The sequence below is a fragment of the Pseudonaja textilis genome, chromosome Z (assembly GCF_049901715.1).
Source record: "Pseudonaja textilis isolate UNSWEBS1 chromosome Z, rPseTex1.2, whole genome shotgun sequence".
Classification (NCBI taxonomy): domain Eukaryota; kingdom Metazoa; phylum Chordata; class Lepidosauria; order Squamata; family Elapidae; genus Pseudonaja; species Pseudonaja textilis.
Window position 1 is genome coordinate 108,533,695 of NC_142008.1, and position 21,691 is coordinate 108,555,385.

Below are 21,691 nucleotides of genomic sequence, written 5' to 3' on the forward strand. Positions count from 1 at the left end.
GCTAAATATAAAGATGTTTTAGATGAACAGGGAAAATTAAAATTGAATCAGAATTTGCAAAAACAAGGGATACATATTGACTGGTGGCCATATCTTCAGTTACAAACCAGACATAAAAAAGACATAGAAGATTATGGAATATGTATGGAATTACAACAATTGGGAAAGATTTTAATAGACCCCAATGAAAAAAACATTACAAAAATTTATAAGTATTTATTAGAAGTAGAATTAGAAGAGGAAATTGTTAACGGATGTATGATAGCTTTGACTCAAAATATAGAACATAACATAAATTTAACAGAATGGGAAAGTATGTGGAATCAAAGTTATAAATTAACAAAATCCTCAACATACAAAGAAAATATTTATAAGATGTCCTACAGGTGGCATCTACCACCAGCGAGACTGGTGAAAATACCCCAACATGAATCCGGCATGCTGGAAATGTAGTAAGAAACAGGGTATTTTCTATCATACGTGGTGGTCTTGTTCAGAAGCCCAAAAATATTGGCTTAAAATAAAACAATGGTTGCAAGAAATTCTTAAGGTACAAATAGAGTTGGAACCTGAAATATTTCTGTTAGAAATACTCAAAAAGTAATATAAAATAGATATATAGATAGATAGGTAAGTGGGAGAGAGAGAGAGAGAGAGAGAGAGAGAGAGAGAGAGAGAGAGAGAGAGAGAGAGAGAGAGAGAGATATTGTAGATGTAGATATTATATTACACATCTTAACTGCCACCAGAACATCTTACGCACAATGTTGGAAACACAAGTATTTACCCCCGATGAACTGATCATTCCAAAAATTATGACCTGTGCTGAAATGGACAAACTGACCCTAATATTAAATGACAAGGACATACTATAAAATTTGGGGTATGTGGTATAATTGGATAAAATTAAGACAGATAGAAAATGAACAAATTTAAGATAAACAATTTATTGAAAATTCTATATACTTGCATAATATTGTATATATTTATAAATATGCACAAAAGATGGAAATTTATGAAATGGATGTCACAGAATAGTTAATGTTAAGATTAAGTTTTTGTTTTGTTTTAAAAGACATAAAAGACCAGTAAAATTTATTTAAAAAGAAAAAAGAAACAGCCTTGAATTGAGTCATGCCCTATTTTACAATGTTTTGGCTGAATCATGTAGTCATCAAGTGAATATAGCTACTTCAAAGAGCTTTGCTTGCTGAAAGACAAATAGGAACAAATGATACTTGGTAGTGGCCGAATGCACAAATTTTGAACATCTGATCATGGGTATGCTGTGATAGTCCTAAATGTTGTAAATCAATTGAATGGTTGGTAAATAAATGGTCATAAATGGAAAACCACCTGTAATGTAATCTCTGTGCAATACAAATTGTAGTAAAATGTTTTCTGTGAATTTGATTATCATCCTTATTATTACCCAAAACTTTAATAACTTTATTAAAGTTATTAATAATAACTTTATATTATTTACTCAAAATTGAGGAAGGAGAAATTAACCAGATACATGCTGGTTAATTTTCCAGGCATCTTCAAAATGAATGTGTTCCTAATGAAATATACTCCTTTAACAATTTCATCAATATAAATGCTTGGAAAACTATTCAGCACAATTTCTACAGTAAAGCACAAATAAACATGGAAGTCCACTTGCAATACAGATTACCACCACATTCTAGGGCACATTCACTACTTCCTCTGTCTTCTTAGCTGTCTGTTGTTCAAATCTGGTCTCAGAACAATAATGTAGCATTTGGGGGAAAAGATGCAAATCAGAAGCCCAGCACTTGATGCTAACATTGAAAAGATCTCCACAGCCACCATGTATTTCCCCTTGGTGCTCAGGTAGGTTGGAATGAAGGATATCCAAACACTGCAGAAGACCAACATGCTGGAAGTGATGAACCTGGCTTCATTAAAAGTGTCTGGTAAATTTCTGGCAAAGAAAGCCACTATGAAGCTGATCATGGCCAAGAAACCCATATAACACTTTGCACAGTAAAACATAATAATGGAACCTTCTTTACATTGTAGGACAATGTTTTCAGTCTCTGAGTACAGGTCAGGATTGGGAATAGGAGGAGAGATGGACAACCATACAGTGCAAATCCCTACCTGAATTAAGAAGCCAGTTAAAACAAAAGTGTAGCCCAGTTTTTTCCCCACCCACTTTTTTATCCCACTTCCTGGCTTTGTTGCTACGAAAGCCAGGACCACAGTCACAGTTTTGGCCAGCACACAGGAAATAGCCACAGAGAAGATGATGTTGAAAGTAGTTTGTTGGAGAATACATGCCACCTTGTTTGGCTGACCAATGAATAGTAATGCACAAAGGAAGCAGAGCAGGAGGGTGATCAGGAGCATGTAGGTAAGATTCTGGTTGCTGGCCTTGACAATGGGAGAGTTGTGATGTATCATAAATATCCTTAGTATGAGGATTGTGATTGTGGAACAGAGAAGAGAAAACAGGCTAAACTGATTCCCAAAGGTTCTTTATAAGACAAGAAACTTATGTCCTTGGTAATACATGAATCCTGGTTTTTGCTGGGATATTTTTCTTTTGTGCAACTATAGCAGTAATTCATATCTGTAATTGAAAAGGTCTTATCTAAGTCTCAGTGAATGGATAAACCTTAGAAGTATATATATGAACACATAGGAAATTGAAAATAATAACTTTATAGAAAGGACTAGATATAACATGTACTGAAGAAAATTTCACACACCATAGAAAACATTCATTTAACAGTGGATATGCAAATATCTATTGGAAATCTACATGCTACTAAAATTCTCATATTTAAAACCTTTAACTGGGTGAAACAATGTATCAGAGACAAAAAGTTTGGAACCAATGTACCTCAAATTGGCTATCTAACAGAATGCTTACAAAATCCAAGACCCATGCCTCCAAGACCTTTGGGGAAGTTATGGCTGTTTCACCTGCCAGGCTATTGCTGCAAGTTGTTGCTGTGGTCATGTGACTCTCATTTTAATGGTCTATGACAGTTTCCCAATTATAATCAGAATCAATCCCTCCCTATCAGCCTGCTAGGAAAGGAAAGAAAGAGATGGGAAGAACAATTAGGAATGAAGGAGGGGAAGGAAGAATATGGAGGGGAAAACTCCCATATACTTCTGCAAGCCCACACATCTCTCCATTTGCCTTTGCAGAACTGTGCCCCCTATGCACTTTCTCCAATCCGTTCAACACCTATTGCAGAACCTCATTCACCCTTCCCTACCTGTACCAACTCCACTTGTCTATCCATGATTCTTACTGCCCCTCTCATGCACTCCCAACTTCTGTCATGTATCTTTCCCTACCTATATCAAACACTTCTTCCAAGTAAGATATCTGATTCATATGGAATTTCTCACACACACCCAGCTATCTTTCACAATCTACTCCCACTCTCCCAAATGCCCTCCTTGACCCATATATCACTTCTCATTTACCTATGAGCCTTCCCACATACCCTGTCAACCATCCACATACTTTCTCCGACTGCATAGCATCTCTTGCAAAGGCCTGGGCCATCTTTCTCTGTTTAAATAACTATATATTGGTGCCACTTTTATGTGGCACTTTTTAAAATGACTAATTTAATATCAAAATCTTGTTTCCTCATGTATCCTTTTTTGCTGAAGATGAAAGAAGAAAATATGAATTCCATTCTGGGACTACAACTCATGGATTTCTGGTTTCTAGCCTGGTGTCTTCATCACTATATCAAACTGGTTCTCAGAATAATGAAAACAATAGAAAGATCACCTGAAAAACTCAAAGTAGTTGTATACTACCATTGTTAACAATATTATAACTGTATAAGAAGTTAAAGACAATCTTTTTTAAAAATATATGTCACTTTATAAGGAGTTAAACACAAATGAATAAAATATCCTCACCCTCCTTTTCCGAAATCTTTCCTTCTGGACATGACATGCAAGTGTAACAGCAAAATGGCTCCCCATCCATGACCTGTTTCCTGGGCCCCGGATAACAGCTTGGTGTACATAGGGAAACAGGACGTGTCTAACTTATAAATCAGAAATAACAAAAAAAAGTGGTAATCTTTGAGCACCGTATTTCTGAATTCTTACTAACTCTCTGCAACATGGCTGTCTTGAATTAAAATATAATATGCAATGTTAACTTGAACATCCTGGTATAATAGGTATTATTAGGTATAATAGCAACAACAAAAAAAATTAGAGGTCTAGGTTGATCAATTTAATGTTTGAAAATTCATGGCTAATTGTGATTTTAGTTCTATACTTCAACTTTCATTTAATATTTCCAATTTAGAGTACTTCTTAAAACAGTATATATTTGAGAGAACACACAGTTTCAGATTAAATTAAAATATATTTTAACTTGAAAAGCATCCTCAGAACAGCCTTAACTGCCTTGTCAATTTTACTGATCATCACTGAGATTCAGTGTTGATATCAAACTGCTTGTTCCTGCAGCCTACCTGATTAAACCAGCTGTGCCATGTTATGGCATCTTCCTTAATGAAGAATGATTGATCTGTAGAAGACTGAGGGTCTATCCTTCCAATTTTTACTTTTGTTATCTTTTTAGAAAGAATAAAATTAATGATATCAAATCCAGCAATTAACTTTCCATCTTGGTCAAAGGAAATCTTGTATCCAACACTGTTATTAAATGTGACCTGTCTTAAAAAGTGATGGAGCTAAATTACAAAGAAAGGACAAATGTTGAGAAAAAAGTTGTAGACTAAAACCATGTGCAGTTGGAAAGCCCCTAGTTCTGCTTTCATTCATTTAAATATTTATTTATTCATTTGAGGTAATTGGCATCTCTTGCTTGCATTATTTTTGAGGTTTCCCTTCCCATTCTGTCTGTCTTTACTTTTTCTGTTAATATTTTGAATGGTGGCAGTGAAATTCTATCTTTTAAAGCCATTTTGAATATTGCCCAAAAATATTTTTTTATGATAGCATTAATTACATAAAACGATAGCCTTTGTGTGAGATGATGATATGTATGTGATGATATCCATTTATCAAGATCAAGCCCTAGACTGCCTCAACAAAGAATCCGGATCAAAGTGCATACATAACTGGAGGTGCTACTGGACTATTTAGCTGACTCTACTTTGCCCCTGTGCTTCTTGCTCCCCTTTCACCTATAATTTATAATTTAGCAGAATAACAAAGCTGGAAGGGACTTTGGAGGTCTTGTAGTCCAACCACCTACTCAAGTAGAGAAATGGTTGTCCAATTTATTTTTAAAAACTTCCAGTGTTGGAGAATTCATAACTTCTGGAGGCATGCTGTTCCACTCACTAGTTGTTCTAACTGTCAAGAAATTTCTCCTTTGCTATTATTATGATTATATTTTTTTTTCATGTTTCCCATTTTATTATTGTAAGCTTCTCAGGGTAGCCCTTTGACTAGCCCCAGTGAAGATAGATGGCAAGTAAATTGAACAAATAAATAATAAATAAAAGTATTAGTACCATTATATACTACTTTAGTAAGGCCACACTTGGAATATTGCATCCAGTTTCAGTTACTGTGATACAAAAAAGATATTGAGACTCTTTCTAGAGTGCGGAGAAGAGCAACAAAGATAACTAGAAGGCTGGATGCTAAAATATATGATGAAGAGTTGTAAGAGTAGAAAGGAGAAAGAGTAGAAAGGAGAAGGATAGCAGCCCGCATACCTAATGGTGCGCGAATCATATAACTATAAACCAAGAATACCAATAAGACATTTAGGGTAAGTGCGCTTGAGATCGTGATTTTATTTTATTTCAAAATGACTGGCTTAGTTCAGTGTAATACTTGTTTTACAGTTGTCTTTTGCAGTACTCTTTTCAAACTTGGATACCTCTTTGTAAAAAAAAGTTACCAGTCTACATGGGCAGATTACCTACCTAGAATCTGTAATCTGTGCTCTCCAAGCAGAAATTAGATGCCCAATGCAGCCATCTATTGAGCTGCCATGCTACCTGCCCCCACTACCACAAAGATCCCACAGGAAAAGGGAAGTATGGATAACTGTGGGATCTGACAGGGTGAGAGCTGTGGACCATAAATGCAAAGCTTCTGCTGTGTCCCAGCATAACAGATACAGTGCCTTTGCTGACCTTAATAGGGACACTAAAGTGACAGGTCAAGGTAGTTGTGATAATAGCTCAGGTAAGCCAGGGGTCATGGTCCTAGAAGAAGAACTTACTTTGGAAAGGAGAAAGTGTGAATCAGGTATTACGCACCAGTCACAAAAGAAGAGCAAGGCATCCAAAAAGAGAAGCCACCATCTGGTTGGGGACTCAATTGTAAGGGATGTAAATTTAGGAAAGGATACTGAGGTTTTGAAAGAGGTCAGGTATCTACCAAGTGCTACTGCTACACAAGAGGCGTATTCTTAAGATAGTCAAGAATGCCAGCAAGGACTGTGATGTTGATGCTATTATACATCTTGGTACAAATGATCTGTCCCAGAAGGGTGTACTTTCTGTTCAGAAAGACTTCCAGAGCTTGAGGTATGAACTTAATAATATGGGCTGTAGGTTTATCTGTTCAGCGATTCTACCAGTATACTTGAAATATATATTTGAAATATATTTGAAAGAGTTGATAAAAACCCGAATAACATCCTTTGACACCATAGTAGCATCCCTGCACTCTTTAAAAGAAAGATAATGCAAACTTGAAAAAAAGACACAACGCAAAAACCTGAACATCCAATAGCTACAAACCACATCTCTACCCAACAACCACAACCCAATCCACAACCCAATCCACAAAAAAAACCATAAATCAGACAAATAATGATATCCCAATCTTCATCAGAGAAGCTGTTGAGCATGAATAGAAACGTCCGAACACCATCTTATTTAGTCTAGAGGACATCAATGACAATGATGACATCACAACTATCCGAAACGTGATCAGTGATTATCAAGCATCAACCATCTCCCCTGATGAAATATTTGACATTTCCCACATTGGCCAAGGGCTCAAAAACAGAGACGGCTCTGTGGACCCACGCTTCTGCAGGGTCATTTGAAAAAATGAATCAAGCAAACGTAAATTCATTTATACTATAAATTTACTTGCCAAAAGCAACACCAACCATAAGAACCTCCATTCTTGCCCTGACCTAACCATACAGCAACATGCCCGCTCCAATGTACTCCACACTGAACTCAAAAAATGTCTAGACAATGGAGAAAAGGACCTGTACATTGACTACCATGCTGACTGTATCAAAAGTAAGTCACACAACCCACAACTCAGCTTTAACCATTAACCACAACCCTACCTCAACCAACCCACAATCACCCAAGACTAAGCACACACGCCCCTAACTACCTTAATTCCAACTACTGCTGGCCTTAAATGCAAGCTGTTCAATGCAAGAAGCCTTGTGAATAAAATACCTGAATTTCTCCTCTTACTAAATATGGCTAAATTCAATATCATATTTGTCTGTGTGACATGACTCAATGCATCTCTCCCTGACTCCATTACCACAGATGTTTACCGATCAGTTCATGAAATTTGGAGAGGAGGTGGTGTTACTATCTTCTAGAAAAATTCTTACATCTAAAAATCACCCAGGAGCTTGTTCTTCCTGAGACCATCATCTGTGAACTATCCTTAATTATCACATTTCGATTCTTACTATGTTACAGAGCACCTGATTATGACAGTGAACATGTAAACAAACTAAATTCACTACTAACATGGACAACATCCTGCCCACATGCTTTTATCTTTCTTGGTGATTTCAATCTACCTCATATTGACTGGACCCTAAACAAATGTACAACTGAACCCATACATGCAACCTTCTACAATGCTGTTACAAATCTGGGACTGGAACAACTAGTAACCAACAATACTAGACTTAACAACTCGTCTTCTGCAGTAGTTTGAGTTTAATTTATGGAATGCAAACTAAAGAACCCTTTCCCAACAGTGACCACAATCTGATTGACTTTTGTCTCAACATACACCCACACAAAAATCATCACAATGATGTAATCCCCAATTATAACTTCAAAAAAGGCAACTATGATCTTATAGACAACAATCTCTCATCCCTTGATTGGCAATTTCTATTCACTGCATGCAATATTGTAGAAGACCATTACAACATATTTTTACTTGAAGTCAAAAGAGTCATCAAACTATAAGTATCAACAACTCCCCCGAAAAAAAAACAAATTACCAATAACAATAAGGAAACTTCAATCCAAAAGAGATCACTCTGGCAGAAGAACAAATCTGGTCACGTTGCAAATTTCAAAAGCTGATACAAAAATTTATGCCACCAGATGAAGACTGAATGTACCAATTATCACATTAAACAAGAGAAAACCTTCTATGCAACAATTCCACCCGTGCTTTTTTACAATTTTGTAAACAACAAACTAAAAGACTCAAGGTCCATCCCACCCCTGATAAGACCTAATGGTAAAGACTTCAACGATGACACCATTAAACACATTCTTTGGCTCAGTATTTGTAAACAGCAATGGATCATGCCCAATATTTCCTAGTCAAACCACAGGCAACTACAATAATCTAATACATATCAATTCCACAGAAGACAACGTTGAAAAAGCACTATGCAATCTAAAACCATCTCTATCTATTGGACCAGATGGAATATGTGCCTACTTCTTAAAAAAGCTATCCATTGCCATAGCCGAACCTCTATGCATAGTCTTTAAAAAATCTTTCAGGACCAGCTCTTTGCCAAAACTATGGTCACAAGCCATGATCATCCCCATCTTCAAAAAGAGATACCCCAGCCTAGCTGAAAATTACAGACCAATCTCTTTATGCTGCATCACCTGTAAAGTCATGGCATCAATTCTTAACCAATCCATTATCCTCCACTTAGAGACAAACAACCTACTCTCTAATAAACAATTTGGTTTCAGAAAAAAAATTAACCTGTAATCTGCAACTCTTACACTGCAAAAACATATGGACTACACAACTCGATCAGAGCAAAGCAATAGATGCAATCTACATAGACTTCTGTAAAGCCTTTGATTCAGTGGCATACGACAAACTACTCCAAAAACTAAAATCTTACAGTATCTTTGGACACCTGCATAACTGGATAGAAGCACTTCTGTCAAATAGACAACAAATAGTCAAAATTGGGACTTTTCTATCAAATTCTGTACTTGTCAATAGTGGTGTCCCCCAAGGCAGTGTTCTAGGACCAACTCTTTTCATATTCTACATAAATGACCTCTGTGATCATATTAAGAGTAACTGCGTTCTCTTCACTGATGATGTAAAGGTATTCAACACCACAGACAATACTGCTACCCTTCAAAAAGTCCTTGACTATGTATCTTCTAGGGGTGAAGTCAAATTAGGGAAAGAAAAAATGTCCAATCTGTGCTTTAAGTCTTTCTTATAATTAATTTCTATTCTCTTTATCTTCAAGGCATCTCCTCCAGCAAAGTCTTAGAGTAAAAATTTGTTTTCCCCAGCCTCTCCCTTCCCACTTATAACAAAGGAGTTTAGGTTTTACCTTCTATCAAAAGGCTAGTTTCCCTTGTCCATTTGTTAATTCCATAAGGGAGGGAGAGTAACTTCCCCTTTTCGTCACTTTTCTTCACAGCTGAAAACATCAATCAGGAACATTATAGCTTCCAAGTCATTACTTTCCCAGGTGTTAAATATATCCTTAAGGTCCCAGTTCGACCAAGAAAAAACTTTCTTAAAAAAAAAAAAGAAAACTCCTTCTCCTCCTGCGCATTCTTTATCCAATTGCCGAAGCTTCTTTATGGTGGCCAAAAGACCACCACTGCACCGTCTTGAGAGAAGGGGTTATTGCCGGCTGGGGGGTTGCGATGCCCCTCACCCCCGTCCAGATCCCCCCTATCTTCAGCTGCCCCAACAGGGCAGCCTTAGCCTCCAAATCCGTCAGGATCGGAGGCACCAAGGCAGCTAGCACAGCAGGGATCGCAGAGAAGGCGAATCCCTGCTGTCACCGAAGCCGACAACCGGAAGTGTGTATGTATCAGAATGGTCAGACAAATGGCAACTTCAAATCTCAACAAATAAATGCTCTTACATATTGGCAAAAAAAATCAGAAAATAAAATACAGGCTGAATAGTCAAGACCTTGTTGATGACCAAACTCTATCAAGGATCTTCTCTAATGATCTAAGTGATAGAGCCCACTGTAACTACACAGCCAAAAGGGCATTAAGAGTTGTTAACCTAATCTTACATAGCTTTTTCTCTGGTAATATTACACTACTAAGTAGAGCATACAAAACATTTGCTAGACCAATACTCGAATACAACTCATCAGTCTGGAACCCACATTACGTATCTGATATTAAGACAGTTGAGAAAGTCCAGAAATATTTCACAAGAAGAGTTCTCCACTCCTCTACTCATTGCAGAATACCTTATGCCACCAGACTTGAAATTCTATACCTAGAAAACCTAGAACTATGCTGCCTTCGGTCCAATCTAAGTATAGCATATAAAATCATACATTGCAATGTCCTACCTGTCAATGAATACTTCAGCTTCAACCACAACAATACAAGAGCAAACAATAGATACAAAGTCGTATTTGTAGATTGTCGCACCAAACTTGATTGCAGGAAATACGACTTCAGCAACAGAATGGTCAATGTCTGGAATACTCTGTCTGACTCTGTGGTTTCTTCCCCAAATCCCCAAAACTTTAACCTTAGACTGTCTACTATTGACTTGACCCCTTTCCTAAGAGGTCTGTAGGGGACGTGCATAAGAGCACCAATGTGCCTACCGTCCCTGTCCTTTCTTTCTTTTTTTTTATTTTATTTTTCTTATATGTATCCTTGTATGTTTTTACTTATACCTGTTATCTTGTAAGCAATTGACAAACCAAATAAATAGAAAGAAAGAAAGAAAGAAAGAAAGAAAGAAAGAAAGAAAGAAAGAAAGAAAGATGATAGATAGATAGATAGATAGATAGATAGATAGATAGATAGATAGATAGATAGATAGATAGATAAAAATAGACGACTGGAGTCTAAAACATACAATGAATGGTTTCAGGAACTGGGCTTGGCTAATCTAGTAAAGAGAAGGACCAGGGGAGACATGATAGTGGTCTTCCAATATTTGAGGGGCTGCCACAGGGAGGAAGGGGTCATGCTATTTTCTAAAGCACCTATAGGCCAGACAAGGAATAATGGATGGAAACTGAACAAAGAGAGATTTAACCTGGAAATAAGGAGAAACTTTCTGACAGTGAGAACCATCAACCAATGTTACATCTTGCTCTCGGAAGTTGCGGCAGCGCCATCACTTGAGACTTTCAAGAAGAGATTGGACTACCATTTGTCAGAAATGGTGTAGGGTTTCCCGTTTGGGTGGAGGTTTGGACTAGATGACCTGCAAGGTCCCTTCCAACTCTGATTATCTGTTATAGAACTGGATATATCTATTCTAATGAAAACAAGGACTAGGGGTGACATGATTACAGTTTTTCTAATATTTATGGGCCATCACAGAAAAAGGGGATCAACTGATTCACTGAAGCACCTGAGTGCCAGACAAGAAATAACAAATGGAAACAAGAAGAAATCCAACCTAGAAATAAGAAGAAATTTCTGACAGTGAGAACAATTAATCAGTTTTGTAAATTGACTTCAGAAGTTGTGGATGCACCATTACTGCAGGTTTTTTAAGAGATTTAAAGCATTTAAGGGTATCAAAGCCATTTGTCCAGAATGGTATAAGTTTCCTGCTTGAGTAGTGGGTTACACTAGAAAATCTTGAAAGTTCTTCCATGTCTTTAGTGTGTTATTTTGTTATGGAAGATTGTTAAAATTCCTGGACCATGTTCTCAAATTGAATCTGATACCATTACTGCAGGTTTTTTAAGAGATTTAAAGCATTTAAGGATATCAAAGCCATTTGTCCAGAATGGTATAAGTTTCCTGCTTGAGTAGTGGGTTACACTAGAAAATCTTGAAAGTTCTTCCATGTCTTTAGTGTGTTATTTTGTTATGGAAGATTGTTAAAATTCCTGGACCATGTTCTCAAATTGAATCTGATACTATCAACAAATTGAAATTGTTTTTGAACTAGAATGATTTATCACTTTTCCATGACTCATAAATTGTAAAAGAGACAAGGCAATACTCATTTCAATTAGGATGATTCTAAGGATGGAAAGAAAAATAGAGTTATTGTGTTTCTATGCTGGAAAATTAGGACTTAAGAGAATGATGAACACATTACCTGCCAAAATGATTGTTTGTGAAGCTGCAGTCCACCATCCACCATTACTCTGATTCTAGATGTCATCATATCCTGGAAAGCATAGGCTATGGCATAAACAGCATTGTAGATGCTGTAGCTGTCACCAGACACGTCCATTTCAAAACTTGGAGGAGAGAGGCTCTTCAATTTTTCTGCCCCTGTGCAATGTTTCACATTTATTTCATTTACAACTGTATCTGGAAATAGACAGCCAAACGTTTTCTCCCAAAAGGTTTTGATAAAACCATCTCCTGTTACACCAGATGGTGTCTGATTCTCTATAAACTCATGAAAGCCAGGTATATGATTGGAATGAAAGGTGAAGGCTATAGCACCATGGAAAATGTCTAAATCCCAATCTCTTTGAAATCCAAAAGAAGTCAGCTCCATTTGGGCTGTGGTGATCCATACTTTGCCTAGGGGGTTCTTGTGTTTACTTTCTACTTCTTCATCTGATAAATAGGATAGAAATCTAAAAAATCCCAAGGAATGTGATTCACTGTAGGCCAGTATCACCTTAACCTTGTTATTGTCTCTTAGTGTATCATATATTATGTTCCCTTGTTTTAGCATCCAACTCATATTCGTTATAAAGGTTGGAATGGGGATCTTTTGTATGAATGCAAAGCAGACACCTTTCTGAGAAAACATTGGTATCACTGTTTGAACAAATCTTTCTCCACTCTCAGTATCCATGACAACCACCCCAATCCAAATCCATCTGAAATACAGGAGCAAAGAAAGAATCCCCTCATATTGAAGGTCTTCCTTAGGAACCATCTGGTAGAAGGGAAGACCAGGAGATTTGTCCTTCATCACTGCTGTGCGACTATAGGTGAGCTAAAAAGATCCATGAAGAAAGGATAGAAAAGGAACTGGCATAGTAGACATAAGTATACCAAACTGCTTAAAATATTGGATATGACTTCTTTCTACTTATCATTTTGTTATGTGCCACACTAATTAGTGAAGAACCTGGAAAAAGTGCTTAAATGGAGAAATGTGGTTTTTCTAGGAAGAAGACTACTTATAATAATATATGGTCATTAGGCATATCTAATTTAGCCTTGCTCTTGTTTGATTTTATGAAATGATAATTGCAATTTAATTAATATATAAAAGCAATGTGATTTTAATAATCATTTTGATCAAATTATATTTGTGCTAAGGCAGGTAGAAAAGACATTCCATCTTCAAATAACTTTGAAGGCATATCATTCAATCTGCTTTTAAATAGGAAGGAGGGAGGGAGGGAAGGAGAGAGAGATGGAGGGAGGAAGGAAGGAAGGAAGGCTCCTGTAAATCCTAAAGTATATGTCATGCAATCTCTGTCAGAAATCATTTAAAAATCTTAAGCAAATGCATGCTAAAACATACCAAAACAAATCCTTAGTAAATGTATAATTATTTACGTTTGCATATTTTTTTATATCTTTCTTTTTTGTTGATCTCTGCTTTCTTTGTCTTATTCATATTGCATCAATATTCTTCTTTGATTTTAAATTTTTAGTTTATCAAAATATAAAATACAAAAAAATAAAAATAATGAGAAGGGAAGGGAGGAAAAAGGGAAGGAGAACAAATGTAGGGAGAACAAAATTTCTGTGAGAATTTTGAGAAAGAAAAAAGCTTCTACCTTCCTAACAGACATTCTGAAGAAGTAAGGGAAAAAAACAGTTAAGAGATAATGTGACAACGGTTCAAATATTATAGAATTCTTACAATATTACAATAGGAAATAAGCAGCTTTAATATTCCTGGATGCAGAGAAAACCATTGAAATTGAAATTTCATTTTTATGTTCAAAGTCCTGGAAGGTATGGACTTTGGGAGACATTTATTCAAGAGTTAAAGTGATTTCTACCTTACAACAAGCAAAGATTATTATTAATGGAGACTTAACTAAACTATGTGAAAAGTGAAATTCAAAAAGTGAAATTCACTATTTGAAATTCACTGCGTGAAATGCAAGAATACATGTTATCTCGCTTATTGTCTATAATGCCATTGGAAACTTTGAATAGGGCTATTAGACAGGATGAGAAAATAAAAGACATAAATATCAAAATGTCAAGAGTGTTGGACCTATGATCAAATAATAAAAGATGAACCTAACCTCAAATCCAAAGAAGAATTGGAATCAGAAGAGTGTATCACTGGATTCCATATATACAATTGAAATAACGTTTTAAATTATATTTAAAAAGCTATGGACTTTGCAAAAATGAATTGAAAGCTCAATTGTGTGGTAATGCTGAAAATATTATTGCTAAGGTTTATAAGCTGATATTGAAAAAATATCATTTTTAATAGATCTCTTGTCCTTCCCATTTAGTTCTACAGTTTCTTTTATTACTCATTTAGATATAGCTTTTTGTCTTTCCTTGCCCTTCCCTACATTGTCCGGTGTCTCTATTTCAATTTACTTTCTGTCTTCTTGAGATATCACAACATAATTGTAGACACCAATTCAATGCCTTTCAATTTTTGTATTTCTGGATCTCTTTGATTTAATAATATTATGAAAGATAGTCTTGTATTTTTCAGGCATTCTATTTACCAAATAAAACCCCAACATTTTAGTTGTAACTTTGCAGGAAAAGGTTAATGATCTGTGACATAATCAGGACTTGATAATTTTCCCATTATCCCAAAAAATAGAGTATACAGTTAACAGTTTCTCCCTAAGAACATATGTATTTTTGCAGATGCTAAGAGTTATGTGCTCATTGCAACAGCTAAATCCATTTTATCTGTAGTTTTTGTGAGGAGTTGAATCACTATTTTCATCCTCTTGCAAAACCTGTGTCTGTAATATACATATCTAAATCATCTCAGTTCTTTGGGATTTTTAAAGATCTAGATTGATGCTGTGGAAAACTCAGAAATTGGAGAATTCGTTTTTCAATAATTTGTTCCAACTATATCTTTTATTAAAAATGGGAAGCTTAATGATATGATTTTTAATTAACTTTTTCTCAAATGTAAAATGAATAATTGGTATTAAACAACAACGACAATTAAAAACATAATGCGTTTTCTGTATGTGCTACCTGAGGAATCTTGTAGATATCCAGGAAAATTGCCATATCAAGAGAAGTAAGAGAATCTAATCCACCAATCACTGCAAGGAGCTTCTTCTTCATATTACAGTTGTAATTTGGGAAAAACCTTTCTAGTGTATAGGTAAGTAGCATTGTGGAATGAAATGTCCACTTTGCATTGTAATAATTATTATAAATATGGAATCCCAATGTTATATTTGGTAATATCTGAGGATTTTCATTGATCTCCTTTACTGCAAAGGCCAAAGCAAGGATATGCTGGTAATTCATTGGAAGTATTCTACAATGAGAATTGTGTTAAATGTCAGTGAAGTGCTCCATGTGTCCAAAAGTTAATGCATTATTGTTGTATTTATTACTGATTACTATTTCTCTTGAGTGTAATATTAAACATATTGATGGTACCATAAAATATTTTTCTAAGTTTGAATGTAGATTATAACTTTTTGTAATCAACCTCATGAAAAGAGATTTTCAGCAAAATGTTATGACTTACGAAGCTGGACAATATATCAGAGGGGGGAAAAATCTGGTAAATATATAGACAATTGACATATATACCTCATAGAACTGTTAAACTGAAAATAACTTGAATGGGGTAGAAAGATGCCTTAAAACCCAAGTCTGAAGAATAGAGGAACTTGCTGTGATACAGGAGTTTGGAAGAGGATTGATTTAATTTTATCATATTCATATTTCAAGACTTTTCTTAAAGTATTATTAGAAAATGTTTTTCAAAAGCTTAAAAGTTAACTTGTTGGACCTAGAAATAGTCTCTTTGACTAGAAGAAAAATACATGGTAGTGAACAAATATTTCTATAAAATAACATTTATAAAAATTAAATACTTTTCTTCTGCACTGTAGCAAACTCTACAGTCAAAGTTATGCGTAAACTTCAAAGTCAAAACTGCCTACCTATTGAAAATTCTTTTAGTTGTATTGATATTTTTTTATAGTTTGAAGATGACAAAACACTACAAGAAAAATTAGGATGATGTACAAAAATAAATTTCTTACATAAGCTCTTCTGGCAAGGGTGGTAGAGGTTTTTTTGTGAAATCTTTAGCATATGAGAGGAAAAGTCCATGAGATGCAATCCCCCCAAGAATGAAGTCTCCATTCTGATGATATTTATGCAGTGGTTGTTCTGGATACTTGACACTGCATTTCATAGTGAGTGGTTTGTATGCCATGTACTGAAGTAGTGCTAACAGGACTATGATTGCTATTAACATGTTGAAGACCAATAAAACATTTCCTTCTGCATGTTCTTTTCTGTCTATCCATGGTCATCACAGTTGTCATTTTTATAAAAGTCACTTGTATACAAGAACAATTCTCTACAGACTTAGAATTCTAAGGGTTAAATATGGATGTACATATTGACACTCACCCTTCCTTATCTCCATTTCCAACTGCTCCAGGTCAAATTTGTGCCATAATAAACTGAGTATATTATTTCCACAATTTGTGGGAACAACAGCAGTTTCACACCTGCTAATTTAATTATGTTTCTTAAATCAATTCAGTGAATAGGGAATTGTTTTTTATTCAGAATTGGTATTCTTTGTGGAATTTCTACAGAAAACACATTTATCATTTGTTGGAAATTGAGAAGTGGGAGGAGAGATAACAAAAGTTGACTACATTAGATGTGATATTTAGGCACTTCATCGTAAGTTTAATCAGCTTTTCAAAATAATTGGCAGAAATGAAAGGAATGAGTATCAGCACCTGGACCAAATTAGTTCTTGGAAACACTTTCAGACATATTTTTATAAAATTTTCATTACAGTGGGAAATAATGCTAAGTTTCTTTGCATTTAAAAAGAGAAAGAGAGACTCTAGATTTTCCTTCCTAGTCCATTTTAGTAAAGCTGGATGAATTACAGCACTGAAATATATTTTCTGTGGTACCCATGTACCTGCCTGTAGTTTGTAGTTACTTTATTTCACATTTTTGCCCACTGTGGCCTCTTTGTGGAATCCCTGTGCCCTGCAGAAACCACATACCAACCTGCACTAACTATTATTTCTTCATTATAACTTCGAATGGTCTAGATTGATGACTACCTGTAATTCATATATGTAATTTGTATTTTGCCTCATGTCCATTAAAAGCAACATTTTCTAAAGACTGAAAATAATATTGTGTATCTATTTACTCACAGTTCATTTCCAAAGGCAAGAGAAGCATAAAAATAGCAAAAACAAAGGAAAAACTAAAGGCAATCATAGAATGATCTTAAATTAAAATGTGGATTATTGTACGTTGCATTTTTGTAAAATTGAGTATAACTTATCTTTGAATACTACTATTTAAATTATTACACTTTTGGGGAAGACATTTCTAATTTATCAGTATTCTTTTCAATTTAGAATATCTGGATAGTTGTACCATATCCAAAGGGAAAATGTTCCCTTCTTTGAAGTTTACAGCTTGAGAAGTTCATATATCACAGAAAGAATCAAAGAAAGGAATATATCATCTAAGTTAACTGTATTTTAAATTTATTTTAAATCCTGAGATATAACATAGCAATATCTATTATGGGTCAGATATATTTTGTATCTGGAGAATACATAATGGAAGCAGTAACTAATGTGTTGCTGCAAGCTTATTCTTATATTAGTTTCTGATTCATTGAAGAAGATAAGAAAACTAATCAATCAAGGAAAGATATTCTAAAAAATAAACATTAAATTAATAAGAAGTTACAATAATGGGCATGTTCATAAGTAGTAGTTCAACAATTGATCTTTGCAGAAATAAAGTATAAACAAAGGAGAAAGTCACATTCTGACTATATTTTCCATTTAAATTTTAGTCAACTATTCGATGGTATTTCTGCTGTATGTATAATAGCACAATCAAAACAAAATACTTGACTACATTCAGCAATTTATTTTTATTCTTAGTTCCTTTTTATTAAGGTCTGGTCTCAGAAAAATAATGTAGCATTAATGTAGCAGGGGGAAAAGATACAGATCAGCAGCCCAGCACTTGAGGCTAATATTGAGAAGATCTCCACAGCCGTTGTGTATTTCCCCCTGGTGCTCAGGTAGGTTGGAGCAAAAGAGAGCCAAACACTGCAGAAAACCAACATGCTGAAAGTATTTGGTAATTTCCTCACAAAGAAAGCAACTATAAAACTGGTCATGGCCAAGAAGCCCATAAAACACCTTGCAAAGTAAAACATAATCATGGACCCTTCCTTACATTGTAGGACAATTTTTCCAGGCTCTGAGTGCAGGTCAAAATCTGGGACAGGAGGAGAGATGGACAACCATAGAGTAAAAATCCCAGTCTGAATGAAAAATCCAGATAAAGCAAAAGCATAGCCCAATCTTTTCCCCACCCACTGGCTCATCCTGCTTCCTGACTTGGTTGCCATGAAAGCCAGGATCACAGTCAGAGTTTGGGCCAGCACACAGGAAATAGCCATGGAGAAGATGATACTGAAACCAGTTTGTTGGAGAAGACATGTCACCTTATTGGGCTGACCAATAAATAGTAAAATACAAAGGAAGCTAAGCAGGAGGGTGACAAGAAGAATATAGGTGAGGTCCCGGTTGCTGGCTTTGTTGTGATGCATCAAAAATGTCCTTAGTACCAGAACTGTGAGTGTGGAACAGAAAAGAGAAAAACAAGCTAAACTTATTCCCAAAGGTTCTTTGTAAGACAAGAAACTTATTTTCTTCAGAATACATCAATCCTGATTTTTGTTGGGATAATTTTCGTCTGTGCAATCATAACAGTCACTCATATCTGAAATGGAAAGAATGTATCATAAAACTCATATGGATTCATAAATCTTTATGACTTGATAACATTATATAGACTTAAATATTACAACACACTTTATTCAAAATAGAAAATAAATGTCATATTGTAAACAGGTCTATGAAATCAGCATACATATGTCTTATACGAGCAATAACATCATTATGCTCCTAATTGAAAGCACTATAAGAAAAGTTATATTTATATTTTCTTATAAATATAACTTTATGAAATCAAATTGTGATTATTATATATTTTATCAATGCCATACAGCAGGTCTCAAGATATTTTTTCCAATCTAGCCATGAAGTCCTTATGCATAAATGAATGAAGATTGAAGATTTATTATCTTTATTTCTGTAAAACATTTGAGAGCTTTGTTTGGCATAAGTAGCTATTCAAAGAAAGATAGACTATGTATCTCTGATCTAAATGCAAAATGTTTATGAAGAGGAGGAGGGGGAGGCTGCTTTATACATTGACAAACAATATATTTTCTGGAAGAGACAGAATAACAATAATATTCTTACCCTCCATTTCTGCAACTTTCCCTTCTGGACATAGATTACAAGAGTAGCAGCAGAATGGCTTACCCTCTATGACTTGTTTACTAGATCTTGGATAACAGCTTGGGAAACAGAGAGAAACAGGCTGTGACTAGCTTGTAGAGAAACAAATCAAGAAAATAAATTATAGTCTTAAAAATGATTTTCTTAAACCATTGTTTTTAGGGAGCTTTTTATTCTGTATTATATGTCAACCATACAGTACATCCATGTCTTAAGGGCTTATTTCTACTTATAATAACACCTTCTTCTTGAAATATTGAACTGCCACTTAAATTTCATAGATTATATTTTGAAATATTTTTATAATATTACATAATATTGTTTTTTCTGTCTTCAACAAACTATGTCATATACTCATTAATAGAAAATCAATTTTAATTTTCAAGAATGATAATAAGTAAAAAGAAAAAAATAGGCATCCCAGCATCAGTATACCTGAATATGATCAAGAAAACATTTCTTTTATAAGACATGTTGTACTAAAACTATTATACTCAAGAGGACAATTGTGTCTGCATAAAGAAAGAAAACAGACATAATAATTCTCTCTTGTCTACACTAAGGGATATTCAACATCCAGGTAATGGGAAGAAATCCACCCATTTATGCTAGTTTAATTGTATCCTATGATTGGTTCTGATAATGATGTTTTAAGTAGGACATTAACAAATGGCCAGAGGAAAATGAAGAAGTTGGAAAGCAATTCTATGAAGGAAGCAAGTCTATGAAGAAGTACTCATCATAAAACAGATTACAAAGAGCCACAATACCTAGTACATTAGAGCTGGCAGACTTGATTTTCTCTTATTCACACCATCCCCAATAAGCAAAACTGGAACCCAGAATTGACAAATATACTGTATTTTCATTTTTTTCATAGTAGCAGCTTCCTTCTGATGCTATAAACTTGCACTAAATTAATATCACCGTCTGTCAGGGAAAGCTTTAGGGGTTACTTAGCATGGAATGGTAATTGAAAAATTGGGGACCTTCAAGTTTCCTCTCAATTCTAGCTTATTATTATTTATTTTATTGATTTCTCTTTACATTTTAAAACTAATGATTTTTTTTTTATTTTCTTGCTTGTTCAGAGAAAATTTTCAGTGGAAATCAGAGGAACTAAACCACTCTAGTTCTTTTCTTAAAAATTTTGGAAAGTACTCTCATATTTCTAATATTAATCACTCCTGATATTATTAATTGTAATAGCTGTATGCCGGAATACATTTAGCAAGACAGTATGGGGAAAAAAATTACCTACTGTTGGCTACCACTTCAAATAGTGTCTAGTTTGCCCATATCTGTACTTTTGAGCTAACCATTTAGGTAAATTTGATATTTAACTGCTCTACTTAACTATTAATTTAATTCAACCATTATACAGCAGTTCCTATGAACTGTATCAGATGGATAAGACTTAAGATCCAGAGCAAATGAGCTTGATCTCTTTCTTAATTCCACAGGATTTAAAGTAATAGCTAAGATTCAGTGATCACACATGAAACAAAGATTTCCCAAGTAATCAGTTCCTGGAACCTACCTGGTTAAACCAGCTGCTCCATTTTATGGCATCTTCTTTGATAATTAACATGTTGTTTGGAGAAGAGTGTAGCTCTATCCTTCCTATTTTCACTACTGTCTGATTTTCCAAGAAAATAAAATTGATAACATCAAATCCAGCTACCAAATTTCCATCTTGATTAAATGTTATCTTTTCCACAATACTGTTATTAAATGTGATATGTCTCAAGAAATTAGGAAGCTGAATTGAAATGAAAATGCAAGTTTAAAAAGATATACAGGGAAACACTTCTACAAATTAAATGCTCAAGGATTCTTTTCAATTATTCATTAAAAGGATATTTATTATTTAAATGAATCCCATAGTTTCCCCATGCTGCTGGTGTACAGTTATTCTTGTACACCAGAAGCTGCCATTTTATTTTAAAGGCTATTCTGATGGTGCAATGATTTCTGTCA

At 34.8% G+C, this 21,691-nt stretch overlaps 1 pseudogene; it reads right to left on the reverse strand.

Annotated features, from left to right (window-relative positions):
* Nucleotides 1-1,701: 1,701 nt before the first annotated feature.
* LOC113452385 (vomeronasal type-2 receptor 26-like) lies at nucleotides 1,702-15,747 on the reverse strand (annotated as a pseudogene).
* Nucleotides 15,748-21,691: the final 5,944 nt, after the last annotated feature.